The sequence below is a fragment of the Anopheles arabiensis genome, chromosome 2, assembly GCF_016920715.1.
Source record: "Anopheles arabiensis isolate DONGOLA chromosome 2, AaraD3, whole genome shotgun sequence".
Taxonomy (NCBI): Eukaryota; Metazoa; Arthropoda; class Insecta; order Diptera; family Culicidae; genus Anopheles; species Anopheles arabiensis.
The window spans coordinates 13,600,147-13,613,190 of record NC_053517.1 but is presented as its reverse complement, the minus strand read 5'-3'; positions in this window follow the sequence as shown (position 1 = coordinate 13,613,190).

Below are 13,044 nucleotides of genomic sequence, written 5' to 3'. Positions count from 1 at the left end.
AGACTGTCTAGCGCTATTTTGGTATCGTTAGCTGTTTCCGTTCTGTCTGTTCTTTCTTTTTTGTCGTTTGGTTATTTGCAGATGCGTAATTGAAAGGTATCCATCGGATGACTCATGATTGTAAGTGGATGACTCTAATGCGAAACTTGTTTTCTGCAGGGGGGAGTGAAAAAGACATTATGTTTATTTTTATTGACCCGAGCACACAAGCAGCTCATCAACGGGATATTATTAGTTTATAACCATCCTAATCGACAGCTGAAGAAATAGATAGTCATGTTCGAATTGGGAGGGGAAATGGAGTCCGGCATTGCCGGTCGGAGAGCATCGGGGCATGAGTTTTATTTTTATATATCGGTTTATAAATAATTGTTGCTGGTACAGCAATGAGTTTAACGCCTTCTCAATAGAGGCATAGGTATTTTAATGTACTCCCCTTCATCAAATACCAGAATAGCTTCAGGATACAAGATCAAGAATAATGTTATTTATGGATGCGAATGATCCAATAATTTGTTGTAGATTAATGTTACCAACACGTCATCGGTTTGTTGGACAACATTGTTTGATAATAATAGTGCATACTTTCAGGCGCTTGAGGAGAGTATTGCGATAATATAGCGAATGATATTTGCCATTGTATCGCTATTGGTCAAACTTTTTTCGATAGTGTTCCAAATTATAAAATTTGTTCCACACACGAAGTTGCTTGCCTTTCGGTTGCGCTTGTGCGTTTACTACCGAGTGAGTGTTTGCGGCAGAAACCGAACGGCAAAAACACGGAACTAAATTATTCACGCTGGGTTAGTTAGTTCTCCTTTCAACTGCTTTCTGCTTCTATTTGTGCTTTACTGTGCGGGTAAATTGATACCACGTAGCAAGAAGGCCGTTGGTCCAATCTACCGCGCTTCAAAACACCCATGGACACGGCCGGCTTCCTTACGGTTTCTCCTGTTTTGGAGCAGCAGGACGGTGACGTGCTCATTGCTGCATGATTCCTTTTCCATTGCTACAAAATTGCGTTTGTGCTGTGTGTGTGTGTTGTTGCTTTCAATTGCACCGCCAGAAAGGAAACCAACACTCCCGTGCATCTTTTACGAAATATAAAAACGTAACAAGTAAATTCTGCCCTTCACACGCCCATACTATGCCAGGCCTGTCCTAAGGGGGTTTCTTTGTCGAAGGGAAAAAGAAGCGTACCTCGAGCGCGGCAGCAGCGGGAGGACAATGTTTTATTTAAGTTTCCTTTTTTTCTTCCTGCCCTGGTCACTAGGTGGGCAGACGGCATCTTTGGTGAGAATCAACCGGTCGGTTCAGGTTATCCACAAGAAAATAAAATACTATTGTACGAAAGTGTGTCTTTGTGTGTGTGTATGAGATGGGAGGGAAGGGTGTAAAAAAGAAAGAAAGATTAGAACAGAAGCACAAACATGACCAGGGAAAAAAGAGAGAATGGGTTAGAGACACGCAAAATTCCGAAAAACACGTGTAGCATTGAAAATTCACCTCAACCATGCTACCGTCTGCTGCTACGGATTGGCAAATGCTTTCGCTCCCCACTCGTGGGAGGTACGTGAAAAAGGGACCGCAAATAAACAGCACGAACGAACGAAAGCGATTTGATTCCGTCAGGGAAAATGTGTCCCTGCCTCTTTGCCTCCAGCTCCCCCCGAGACCGAACCTCTTTTCTGTTCGGTACGTTTTCGCCCGCTCGCTCGGCGGAAGCTCAGCTCCATGCCAGATGGTTATCACAGGACGACTTATCGTCAAGGATCGCTTTCCTTCTTCCCGAGTGGTCGTGACTTTCCACTATGGAGAGAGAGACGGGTGGGGGCGTCTTGTTTTTTTTTTGTACTTCCTTTCTGTTCTGTCGCTTTCGTCTCCACTTGAAGCCACTCCGTAACGGATGAGCGGGAATCTATGGGTAGAACAAATGTTGACAATACCACCCTTTTCCTCCGACCGCCTTTGCCTACCCCGTGCGCCGGTACTTTTCCGGCCACCGGCTCCATGCCGACACACACACACACCGAGCTCGCGAGCGTGGTCGGAAAAGCATATGCGGTGGCTTGGGCGTCGATTTCATTTCATTTTACGTTCTATTATTTATGAACCTGCCGCACGCTGACAATATCATCGCAATAATACAATGCGTACGTGCGCGGAAGGGGGAGAGAGAGCGGAGAGAGGCAGTGCAGGAGGAAATACGTAAGACGTTGATGAGCCGTACCGTTGGCGTTTGGTTTTTGGGCAAGATAGCTGGCTGTTTTCCTTCTATTCTTCTAGCCGGCAGCACGCTCATCCGTCCCGCATCAAGTCGCGCTGCCATTCAATCAACCGAGCGCGCGGGTTGTCGTACAATATGGGTTGGTGGGTTGTTGCGTTCGTTTTTTTTTGCATCTATATTTGCAGATGTGTGCCCCAGTCGGGAGATGAGATCGTTCGCTTCCGCTACCGTGATGCGATGGGAGCGTACCAAGCGGTACGCCGCCGAACCTGTTGATGCGGGGAACCGGTCGGTACAAAGGCGAAAGGCCCGACCGGGAAAGACTGGAGTGTGTGGGGATAGATAATAAAACAAAAGAATCTTTTCCGTGGGACCATTGTCGAGTGGGGGGGGAATTTCTACGATAAAACGAAACATTGAATTCTGTATTTGTCTGGATTTCGGTGAGTGTGCTTATGAGGGAATGAAGAAATCAACCAAAACGTAACAAAATGCAATTCGTTTATGGAGGTGCAGTAAAGGCGGCGGTGAGCTTTTCTTTAGAAGAAGGAAAGGCACGACAAATGACCTGGGATCGTACCGTGCGCTAATGTAATTACGTTGTGAATTGATGGAAAGGGGGGAAATAGAAAAGATATAAAAAAGAAGAGAAGGAATGGGCAAGGAATTAGCGTTCCATTCCACCTGCCCATTGGGATGTGCCCTCACGTGACAGAACTGGTGATGTCGTTCAGGCACAAAAGCTCAAAATGTTTCCGTAGATGGCTCCCCAGTCACATGTCATTCGTCAATTTGGTGTAAGATGAGTAAATATAGATCACAGCAAACGGTAGGCAACACAGCTATGCAACATGTTTGGCAAAGTTGTTTCTATCGCGCTAAATGCACATGTAAAGAAACGTACCGTATACACTAATTCCTGTGTTTTGCTTCGAAAAGATAGGTTGATATGCTCAGCAAAGACAATGTTAACTAGATTAAAATGTTATTGATTGGAATTAAATTCGATATGTTTCATAACTGAACCTTTTACCTATGATGTGTTGCCCTGGTTTCTACAAAACAGGATTCTTTCAGGGTCGGTAGAGGAAACAAAACCGACTACATGTATGCGATTTGTGTAGCAAAATTGGTTTTATCATTTTATATTTATCGGTCAAGTACATCACAACGAAAACGCTAGCATTTTATTGGATTCGTTTGTCTGATAAAATGTTTAGGTTAATTTAATAGATTTGGAATACTGTATTCCAAACCTAGAGAAAAATATAGGCGATATCAAATCAATAAATCTCCATTGAAACTGTGATGAAAACGTTTATTACTAGCTGTTCCATGCATTTGATTACCTGGTGAACATCCTGGTTAATACCTGGTGAACATCAACAACCTTCAGGCTTCGGTGCAGTTGTCAGAAATGGTTGGAACAATGTTTATGATTTAACGGAAATGGTCCTACACGGGGACGGTCATTCGCGCTAATAGTTCCACGAATACAATAGCGTAGCTGTGCTATAAAATTACACCAAACAGCAATTACGGCACGTTCGCACTATAGCACAACACAATGAATGAATTAATTATTAAGAGGATTGTTTGGAATACGGTTCCGCGCTCCTTGTTCTAGCGATTGATGGTGTTGATTTTTCTGCAAAATAACAGCGTTATGCATTGAAAAGGAGTTAGCGAAAATAAACAAGCGCCATCCCATCGGCTCGGAGAACATAATCCATTTCTAGTTGCAATATTCGTCGTACATCTTGGGAAGGTATTGATCCTGTTTGCTTTGGCAGCATGGTTTGGTTATTATAATTTCGATCGCCAGACTCCAACATCCTGAGCAAGCGTGTGCATATTATTGTTATGTTGATATTCTTTTGCAAATTTTCCTCCCGCCCTCCCCGCCTTAAGGAACGTTTGTTTTGTTCACAAAAGCGCACGGGAAATTGGAAATCCTTATCACCCGCAAGGAGTGAGCTGCAGTGCGGCGTTCGCTGTTGTTTTCATTAATCCTACTCGTTCGCGTAGATTCCGGCTGCCCGCGTATCGGCGCTGTATCGGAAGCTTGTGCAGAAGAGGTTTTTGAAATCCGACTAACGAGGAATTGTTATTGTCGATGTTGCGCCAGCTCCCCGGAGGAGATTTCTTCACCGTGCCAACCGGCGTGCTTATATTATTTCTGCAACGCTGCAACGGCACTGGGCCAACTCCGGGCCTGTGCCGGGCTGAGTCGCATAAAGTGGCAATTTAATATTGATTCTCCCGATTCGTTCGATGCACATACCGCCACATCCTGGCTGGTTGCATGGCGATAGCGTCTTTGCGCTTATGCGATGCAAGCTACAACTTTGCTGGCTGATGTTGCGAAATTTGTACATCCTTTTGCAGGCAGAATGTAGGTTTCCGACAGTCGTAGCTTCTGGAGATGAGGTCTAGATGGAATGAGCTTTGTCAGTTTGAGCGAGCGTCCACAGATACACAGGCACACACATACACACATACACTCAGGCACAATCAAACTCATCTCATCCGTCCCGTACTGTGTTAGTGTCGTGCACCGATACATTGAATGTCGCGTTTCTCCTCTGGGACGCGCGGGCGTGAGGGCGCCGGGTCGCTCGGGACCGAGCGGCACATAAATTATTGATGACAATTTCCGATGCGATGCGTGTGTATTTTAATTTAATATTTTCCGGGGCCAGGCTCCGGGCAGCGAAAGAAGAAAATTGTCTGCTAAATATTTCATTATGCTCATCGTTTCCGAGCAAGCCTCCGAACGGGCTCCGAGCAGGCGAAGCTTTCGAGATCCCGCCACCGACAATGACGTTGATGAAGATGATGACGATGGTGATGGTGATGATGACGACGAAGATGATGATGATGATGATGAAGACGCTGAAGATGATGCTCTGAAGATGTCGGTGAAACGCAGCGTGTTCGGTCCGCACGGCGACAGCCAGGGTCTCCGTGATTGCACGAACGAGGCAATCTTTGCTCCGGGCGCTTTCACGATCGATTGCTGCAGTGGGATTTGAGTGGTTTTGGGTGACAGAATATTTAAAGTGAAGCGTTCACTCCAGCGCTGCACACCGCACACGGTCCCGCGAGCGCTTTCGTGTGGGAGGGGAAGGTTCAGGTTTTACGATCCTTTGAATATTTAACGCCCCGACAGCAATGGAAAGGCGATAGAGCGGACGCACACAGTCACAGGCACCGAGCACTGGTTTAGATTGCACTGGTTCGTGTTTGTGTGGTGGTGGTGGGAACTGTTTGTGTGCTGAAATTCCATGGACACTTTTCCAAACAAACCAAAAAAAAGTAGCGAAACGATGAATGATGAAAGGGATTAAGGCGATAAACTAAAATACAAAGCACTTGAAGCGATCGTGATTGAGCAGGCCAAACAACGTCACCACGTGGCGGTGGCTGTGGATAGTTTTTTTTTGCTGTAGCGCAGCGGCTAAAGGCTTGATTGATAAAATATTTAGAGCAATTGCTGGGAAATGAATTTGGAGCGTTGAAACCTTTTATTTATTCGTGCTGCTCTTTGCCTAGTTTCTAGATTTTGGGCACATGCGCGGAGATGGATAATTCACTGCTATTTTTCAATTATTGAAATCGTAAAATTGTGTTCTGTGGTAAAGGGATGTGTCTGTATTTTGGGACGGAATGGGAAAAAGCAGGGCTGGAAAAGATTGTAACGTAAATAATATTCGGCACAGTTTAATAACGTTGCTCGCCCACAGTGCAACAGATGCGCCTAAAGATATGCAATGTGAAGTACAAGATCAGCTTCATTAATTTTGGAGAACAATTAGTAACATACTTTGCTTGAAGAATGTGTAATGCAGGAATAAAATTCTACTTTTAAAATAATTTCTTACAATTTGGAAAAAAGAAACGAAGGATTTGTTAAATGTCTTTAATATATATTAAATATTTATGCATAATTCTTTGTATAGGGGCAATGAGGAGCACTGTATAGTATGTAATAAAGATCAACTACTTTTATACATTTTTTTAATAACTGTTGCATTAAATTTACATTGACAGCTACAGTTTACAAATTAATGCAAAGACATACTATAATTTTCCAAACAAAATAGATTTATAAAGCATAAAAGCCATGTCCATTGCATACGCTAAGGTTTGCACAAAAATATGTAAAAAAAATCGTCGCTTCCAAACAAGCAAGAGTATTGTGATTTTGTTTTGTTCGCTCCCAACAGTTTTGTTTTTTTTTTTTGCTCTACGCCAAACAAGCGCCTGCTTCATTTCCGGCCGAACGTTGCGGACAATTTTGCAATTGCACCAATCGTAGGAAATCACGAGACAATTGAATTACAGCACGGCTCCGGGTATGGCGTCGGGTTTTTTTATGCCGCAAGAAATAAAAAAGCACATCCTTCGCGCAACCCAGCGAGCAGCCTCACAACGAAGCAACATAAACTGGTGCGCCCGTGCACGGAATTGAATTTCGATGATTTGCTGATGGAGCAGGGTTTCGGAAATTTGGCGCCCTCTTTCCGTACCGGTTGGTCGCCGTAAGAAAGGAGCAAAGGAAAAACACACACACACGTACACCATTCCTGGTTGCCCGTTTCCGATTGTGGAAACTAAAAATACGGCCGAAGAAAATGAATTCCACCATGGGCTGCCCCGGGTTTTTCACGGGAAAAATTTCCATTTCCACCGCCACCACCTCCCCGAATGCAAGCCGAAAGTTTTCTGGCAACGTTTGCTAGATAGAAAAGAACAAAAACCAAAAATACCAAAACCATGCACAGGAGACCTCCTCGCAGCAACCAGGTTCCCGACCACCGCCGGTATCGTTTCGCTCGATGGTAGCCAAAATTTGTCGGGCATAATTTGCCCGATAAGCATGATCAGTGCGGCGCAAAAGTGTTTGGCTGAACAAATTTCGATCGATCTTATAATTTTTCGGGTCAAAAGTTTGTCTTGTGAAGTTCGAGCGATTGGGAGGAGGGTTTTTTTTGACGGGGAAATATACTTTTCACGCTAGCGACATCTGATAAATGAAGCAATCGAACATTTGATGGAAGGAAAGTCTTCAAGTAGCAGGGTCGTGAAAATATTTCATCCTCACCATAAACGGGCAGTTAATCGTGATAGTGGAAAGGTGAAAAATCGATAGCTCGACACAATCGATGATTGCTGGGTTCGAAGGAGTAAGGGCAAAAGGCTCACACAACGCCGAAACATTCAGCACTTTATACGGGCGTACGCGATTCGCTTTTATTCGTTTCCCGAGTTTGTGTTCCCGACTTTTTCCCAGAAACCGACGTTCGACCAGCGGAGCCAGCGAGTGGGAAACAGGGTGGTATATGGTACAGAAGTTTGCATAATTTTACTTGCACATTAACTTTTCACATACAACTTCCGGCCATCCGTGATGATCAGCGTCTGTGTTGCTTCTGGTGCCGAGTTTTGCCGAGGTTTGGTTATTCCATGTAAGCCATGCGGGAAGGGAGAAAGGCGAGTCACTTGACGTTGACTGGGAAGGCTAGGGGAAAAAAGTTTGCAAATCTCATCAATAATCAGGCGGCAGCTAATTTGCATATTCGATGTATCGGCAGAAAGTCGAATCGAAAGGTGAGGCCGTCGGCAGCCGGAAAGCCCGCCAAGGCTGTTCGAGGCTGTAGCAGAAGTTTAGAACTGCCAAGAACGGTATGAACGGGATGAAAAATTCGTCCGAAATCCGGAACAAATCTGCTGTAGCTGTTCGGATTTTGAAGCACTGGCTGCTAAAAGCTTTCCAGGAGATGGCTGCCTTGAAAATCGTGCTGGAATATTTGCTGCCGGTGGTACGAACGTCGGGCCTCAGTTGATGGGGATTACGGAGATAGTGATCGGAGAGATGTAGTGTGATCTTACGGCTCGGAAACTTTGCTTTCTTTTGGCCTTTCGGAGTGTGTTGCTGGAAGAGGGTAAGGTATCGTTTTAATGTCAAATGACAGCAAAAGCTACAAATAGCAGTGCTGGGAATGATATAATCTGTTCGATTATACGGTCTTGCAACGCTCCCTGCTATGAAGCTGTGGAACAGGGTTGCTATGAAGCTGTGTTTGCATACAAAATCTCCTTAAGCGCCTTTGAGCACCTTAGAATGCCATAAATAGATAAAGTAAGTGCTGTTGCATTATCCAGCGTGTTGTTCGTAACTACTTCGCCCCCGGTAAAGATGTTTTTCTTTTACTGTTGTGCGGGCAAAGAACGGTTAATCATTGCTTGAATGTGAGAACAAAAATAGTTTTATTCCTCCTAAATAGCATTGCAAGCAATTTTAAGAAAGAGGAAAAATATGATTTTCTTAGTTGAAAAATTACTACAAGATGTATTGTTTTGGAAAACTCACCCGTTCATAATTCCGAACATCATTGCATCCTGCATAGTTTCAGTATATTTTTTGCGCCTAAAGGTATGCCTTTTTCTGTCATACTGTCATTTGTGAAGGAATCACTGGTGGAACTGGAAGGGTACAGGTGGGAAGTATTAAAAGGCTATTACAACATTAAAATTTTCAGAAAAGAAGATTCTGCTATTCTTTCAAACTGGCTCTTTTCTAGAAAAATTTGCAGTCTCCTGATCACCGGAGAATTCATTATCCTGGTACGCGGATACGCGTGCAATCTTTCTTACTCTAGCTTAAGCCCTACCCGATTTGCCTTTACCTGACAAGGACACGATTTAGAGGATTTTTTTTTAAATCATCTGGTACCATACGAATGACCTTAACAGCTAACCAGATCCTCGTTGATTGCTTCGGAAGAAAATTGGCACATCATTAATGAAGGAACCCTCTCAGGTGGTTGACTTACTTCGTTTGAATTGTAGTAATAGAAAAATAAGTATATGAAAACAATAAAATTTAAACAAACAAGAAATACTTTTTGTTGATTAATACTTGAATACTCTAATTAATTTCTCGCTGACATACTTTCACCACGCTTAAAAGAAGCACACAAAAAGAAACACTTGAATACAAAGCAATCCACTTAGCGCACTGTCGATCAAAACACCTCCGAAGCGGGCGCCGTAGTGGGATGTGGATTATGTTGCCGGTACATTAATCTGCACCACAAAACGGTCGTGGGCTGTGGGGCACAAAGGATGGAAAAAAGCAAAACCTATTCAAACAGCTCCGGTCGCCGACACTATTCATGGTCTCTGGATGATCGAAGCCAAGTTAAACAATGACAGCATAATCATTTAAACCCAAACACTTTCCCTTGCTCCGCTCTGCCCGGCCCGGGCGATGCCCATCGGCGGTAGCCATTTATCGACCGGTGAAACGTGAAGTGCCTTTTTAGCGTGTCCTTTTTGGGAGGGGAATCTGAGAGCCTCTCCCTGTCTGTCCCTGACCAACCCCAGAAGGGGTGGTTTCAATTTAAGCGTTCGCTTATCGCGCCCGTGCCCATAAACAATAGATAGCGAATCTCGCTAACAAAGAAAAGCTTGCGCTAATGGGGTTCACTCTTCATTCGAGTATTGTCCCTGATGGAGACGGCTTGGAGATGGTGAGTGCGGCAGTGGCGGTGGTTGTGAAAGGGTGGAAAGCAGCACGAAACTCGGTTTTGATTTTGTAGCCCTGATCAAAAACTTGTTCATGCTCCGTGCCCGGGGTATTGCAACTTTCGGGGCCCGGTCCACCTCTTGAGCGTCTTGAGTGACTCTGGCAACCGTTTTAAGCAGTCGTGTAAAATAGTTGGCACGCCGCTTGCAAAGACACGACACGTTTTGAGTGGTGCTTTAGTCAATTTCCTGCAACTAGGGAAGGGTTTTGTAAATCGAGTGTTGCTCGGTTTAAACAATAAACTTGTCGTCCGGGAAGGAGGCGAAGCACGGGAATGGGAGAGATTTTTTCCACAAGTTTACGGCGTGTGCTGTGTTTTGGAATTGAATTTTCACACTCAAATCTACTTGGCTTAGGGTGATAGTTACGATTCGGTAAGTTTTCTGCTGAAAATGGCTGAAAATTCGCTTGTTGCGAAAAGTTGATTTCTAAAAAGGTTTAAAGCATGGTTGCTGCAGAAGAAGTTTAACTATATTATCACACATATCATACATCGAATGGTTAACAACATCCCCTTTTCGGTCGATTCCCAGAGCGATGCTTACGGTTTGCCATTCGTATACAAGCAATTTCTCTCTCTCTATGTGTGTGTGTGTTAAAACTTGAATCGTTTGACGTTCAGCCTTATCTGTGCTAACAGCTCAGAAGTAAAAGTATTTTTTTGCTTTCAAAATGAAGATGAAGAGAAAAGATTGCATACATAATATTGGAACGTTTCGTTACTCCTCGCAGACGTAACGCATGTTGTTGCCTTCCTTTGTCACGTAGACATTTCCGCTGCGTTATCTTCACACGCTGCGAAACAAATTGAAAATAGGGACACGTCAGTGGAAATAAAAATAGACTTTGTAAGGGAAAGTTCGCCTTTGACTCTCTGCGCGCGACAGGTGCGATAAATACAATGACAAGGTACCAAAAATAAAACTCTGCAGTACGCTGTAACAGCTACGGTTTGTCTTGAAGCAGTGAAGAAGACCCATGAAAAATACGCCTAATAGTATGCAAGGTGTGTTGCAAAAGAATTTTAAATAATTTTTTCTACGGTTATTAAATTTTAAGATTTTAACTTTACAACAACGTAACGGCTACAACGCTTTGCCAATGCAACGGAGACAATGATTAAGCTCTGTGTTAGTTGAGCCTTACTGGACATGGATCATTATCTGCCCATTTATCCTGTTGTTGTTTTGTAATTGTCATCATGACACATTTTGACTCAATGCTGTGATCGGTGCCAACAAAAAACTCAATTTCTAACATCATAAATCTCCTTCAACGCCATAGTTTGCTAGACAAAAAATGCGACGGATGAAGGTATGTGGATGTATTTTCTTGCTCACTGCACTGTACCATGCCAGACCGGGGACAAAAAAAATGGCCACCCTGATACAATTCATCATCTAGCGCCATTCGCGCCGATTCCAATCAGGCCAGAGCTTCTTCTCCGTAATGGCGCCAATTCAGCGTTGATTTGCGTACTGCACAGCGTTGTAAACTCCGCCATTCCTGCCAAAAGCGTCGCGAGCTCGTCGACGGACTGCAAGGAATGTAAAGGAAGGACAAAATCAACTTCCGCTGTCGTTTCACTTCTACACGCCGCTGTCCTGTCATGGTGCCTCACGGCCAGACAGTCTCACCGAACGAAAACCCAGCAGCAGCAGCAAACACGCTAAACACGCGGGAGAGCAACGAAACAGAGCCAAAATAACCTCAACTAACGGCTACACCGATTCGCGCCGGAACGCAATGTCTGCAATGTTCGTGGGGTTTTTGTTGCGTACGATGCCGCACTAATCAAACGCCGGAAGCCGGCACCTTCGGCCCGCGACTCTTCGGTTCCCCGGGTGTCGGAAACGAGCTCCGGGCGTTGGGCGACCGAATCCGGAGATGCAATAATTCTGCCCGCCAGAGGGTGATCAAACGGGCGTTTGATTCAATCATGATGCGATGTTCGACACATCGATTGCGTCGGCAGGGCCGGACACGGTTCCACGCCCATTTGTAGCCTGCTGAATTGCAAATTTAATCGGCACGCCTACTTTTTTCTACCCTTTAATGCATGCGGCATGGTGGAGTGTGGAGAGAGCGAAGCGGTAAAACCGGGGGAACTAATATGTGTCGCCAATTTCGGAGGTCACTTCCCGGCGGCACTGCGGCATGATTGACTTTTTCGGCGGTGTCTAGGCAGTAGTAAGAAATGAACGACGGGTTGATGGATTGCCGTGGGTTGGAAATTATGCAAATCGCGTAAACAGACACTTAGGAGAGAGAGTAGAAGGAAGGGCTGGTCAATGATAAACGGGTAAATGGTAATGCTGTTCTTGACCGTAGAATAGTTTATGCAAATGCTGGGTTTCTTTGAAGTTGATGCACCGGAGCACGCAATTACGCGGCGTGATTATTTCGGAAGAGGAACGCGAAAGGAATCGTTGAGTGTTGGTTGAGGTTTGACCTCAAAGAGTTTTTTCCATCGCTAGATGAGTCTGTTTAGATCGTAGAAAAGGGGACAATTTAATAGGGAAGCAATACGTTAAGGCTAGAGACATACATGTCCTAAAACAGGAACAAATGTTCTACAAAAGACCAACAATTTTGAAACAAACTAAAGATTTTCTACGAGTCGATGATGATGATGGGCTATTTTAAATGTGTGAACATAATTTGGCGAAATATGTCCAGTATAATTAACACAGACCTAGGAAGCGCACATTCGTAAACCATCTCCTACTAATTATATTTACTGAAAATGGTCTCTATTTCCCTCGCCAGAAATGTAAATACGTTTCTATTACCAGATCAATCACGTCCCAGTTGAGGACCCTGCAGCTACAGCCAGCCAGCGTTGTAATTAAGTAAAAGATAAAAATACCCACCAACGCTAACCCTCCGGCAGCAGTAATTAGTTGCTGGGCCACAATTTTCCCAGCATTCACGGGCTAGAGTATGCTCCAGCCTCCATGTCCATGTGACAACCCGAGCATTCGAGGTTCAGTGAGCTAGCTAATGAAATGAAACTGCAATTGCGCCGCTGGGCCGTAAACTACCGGCCGGCCCTACCGGATTCGGAATCGTTCTCTGCAGAGGCAGAGCCCTGTACCGGGCCGCTGCTATCGGTAGTAACAGTAAAAAGGCCACTGTACCGTGTCGCTAGAAAAAGTGGCATAGAACCATGGATGAGTGGTTAGTTTAAATCGCACGGTTCAATTAATTTTCAAAATCCCGT